Below are 2,967 nucleotides of genomic sequence, written 5' to 3' on the forward strand. Positions count from 1 at the left end.
TATTTCTCTAAAATAACAGTGATACTATTGTATAAAGGGCTACAAATGTTACTATATCATTGTAAATTATTTTTTTAAGTCATGACGTGGACTTCATTTAGTGGGGAAGCTTTATTTATTTTTTTTTTTTTTGTTTTTTTTTTTTGGTTTTTGGTTTTTCTCCGGAACCGGGAACTGAACTCACGACCTTGCGCTTGCCAGGCAGGCGCTTTGCCGATGAGCTAAATCCCCAGCCCCTAGTGGGGAAGCTTTAGATACAAGCGAGGGCAAGAGGACCACCTTATAAAACACAGAGCATGAGTCGGGCATGGTGGTGCACGCCTGTAATCCCGGCACTCGGGAGGCTGAAGCAGGAGGATCGTTGTGAGTTGCCTGGGCTACAAAGTGAGCTCAAGACCAGCTCAAACTGCATAGCGAGACCCTGTCTCAAAAAAAAAAAAAAAAAAACCACAGAGCAAAACCAGCTGGAAACTCTGTTGCCCATGAAGGCGGGGCAGGCACTGCGTGGGGAGAACATTTCCTAGGGTGATAGTAATGAACATTTTGACAAGGGTTTGTGTTATACAGACATACGCATTTGTCAAAACTCAGCAAATGTAAAATTAAGATTTGTTAATATGACAATTTTAGTTCAAAAGGAAAAAATGTTAACAAAAACTTTCCCTAGTTAGTGATATGTGTGGTGAAGTGTTTAGGGGAAGTGTATTAAACTCAGCGATTTTCTTTGAAGTGCAGCTAGTATCTAAAATAGATGCACTAGGGCCAGGGATATAGCTCAATGGCACAAGCACCTGCCTAACAAGTGCAAGGTTCTGAGTTCAATTCCCAGTACCAAACAAATAAAAAAATAAAAATAAAATAGATGAACTAGCCAGGTGTGGTGGTGCACACACCTGTAATCCCACCACTTGGGAGGCTGAGGCAAGAGGATGTTTGCGAGTTCGAGACCAGCCTGGGCTACACAGTGAGCTCAAGGCCAGACTGAACTGCATGAGACCCTGTCTCAAAAACATAAATAAATAAATAAATGCTTCCTTGAAGTTAAAAGGTGGAGTTGATGGGATAGGGGTTTCATCTAAAACAACCTGGTGAATTATAATCTGTATCTCTTCTCGGCCTTTTGGCTAAGATCGAGTGTAGTATCTGTTCTTATCAGCATTATAATCTGCACTGCTCAGGGCTCTAGAGGAAATTTTGTCTGGCTCCTATGAGAGGGAAGAAAAGAGAGGTGTGGCGTGGGGTGGGCAGTGTACGGGGAGACCCGCAGGGGAAATCCAGGCTGGGTGAAGAGGCAGAGGGACTGTCTCTCGTGGGGTGCTGGCTGCACTACTTCTTTTTTTTTTTTTTTTCCTCCGGTACCAGGAACTGAACTCACGACCTTGCGCTTGCCAGGCAGGCGCTTTGCCACTGAGCTAAATCCCCAGCCCTTTGCACTACTTCTTTAAATGCTTGTGGCTCCCTTTGAACTTGACTGCGTTTCTGTTATGTAAACCTGTCTTCTTGGGACTGCTAAAAAATAGAATAGAGCTGTAAGGAAGATAGTAAGACTGGGAAAAAGATGTGCAGAATGTACCTCAAGACTGTGTTTGCAAAAATTGTTTTGTTTAGTTTTGTCTTTTTGAGACAGGGTCTTGCTATGCAGCTCAGACTGGCCTTGAACTCCCTTTGTAGCCCAAGCTGGTCTCGAACTCCCAACGATCCTCCTGCCTCAGCCTCCCGAGTGCTGGGATTATAGGCGTGCGCCACCATGCCTAGCCAAATTGTTTATTTTTTAAAATTAGGTGTTTCTCTTGAGAAGCATTTGGGAACCTGGTGGAGACGGTGGGATCCTCTGTGGGAGTCTGGTGGGTGAATTCTCCGCTCTTACACCCACACTTCGCGGCCTCTGCGGCTCGCAGGCGCTGTCCCTGTGGAATGCCCTCGCACACCTTCCTTTCTGGAGGGCACCGATCTAGTTCTCCTGAACCTTCGGAGGCCATTAAGGCCTCTTTCAAGGAAGGCCTTTCCCAGCACTGCAAACTAGGCTAGGCCGAGGGCCCTGTCCGTGCGTCTTCATGGATTACCTCTGTTCCTTCGTGCTCGTCACATTTGCTTTTAAACAACTGCACGGTGACGGAATTTTACCTTCCTTGCAGAACTGTGAGTTGAGGTTGATAGTTGGCCAGATACACTCTAACAGCCGGGCGTGTGGCGCACGCCTGTAATCCCAGCACTGAGGAGGCTGAGGCAGGAGGATCGTTGGGAGTTCGAGACCAGCCTGGGCTACAAAGGGAGCTCAAGGCCAGCCTGAGCTGCATAGCGAGATCCTGTCTCAAAAAGACAAAATAAAAACAAAAAGACCAATGAGCAGATACAGGGGAGGGCCAGCATGTTTACTGAGAAATGCTACCAAGATGCCATAATGTCCACAGGCAAGCAATTATCTTGCTTTTTGCCAAGTTTAGAGTAAATTATTCTTTTATGTTCTGCAGGGCCTGACCGGCCCTGAAGAATGGGGATGTTGTTGGAGAATGAATTTTCAAGGGAACTTGGACCAGAATGCAGGGTCTTGAGTACAACTTCCTGCCGTGCCACTGAGGATTTATTAAAGACGCTGCATATCCGGGGCGGGGCCTAGGCAGCAGCACATGGCCAGATGTGTGTTTCAGTCGTGAGCCTTTCCAGTTCCTCGGGGCCAGTGGACGGGTCGCAACTCAAATAGGCCAATAGCGGTGACGTGAAATCGCATAGTGAAGTCCTCTGGATCTGGCTCACCGCAGGGGCAGATTACAAATGTGCTTGACCAGGGTGTGTGAGGACCGAAAAACAGGGCAGGCGAAAGCACGAGAGATCATTCTTAGGGGCAAAAGGAACTCGGGGAGGCCGGAGTTGGTGTGCCCCTCTGTTTGTTTGCAGTTTTTAGATGTTGATATACTCTCCCGATTCTGCCAAGTGCATGTCTGTAACTGATTTTGACTATGAAATTAA

Source organism: Chinchilla lanigera, unplaced genomic scaffold, assembly GCF_000276665.1.
Source record: "Chinchilla lanigera isolate Chin_1 unplaced genomic scaffold, ChiLan1.0 scaffold00050, whole genome shotgun sequence".
Lineage (NCBI taxonomy): Eukaryota > Metazoa > Chordata > Mammalia > Rodentia > Chinchillidae > Chinchilla > Chinchilla lanigera.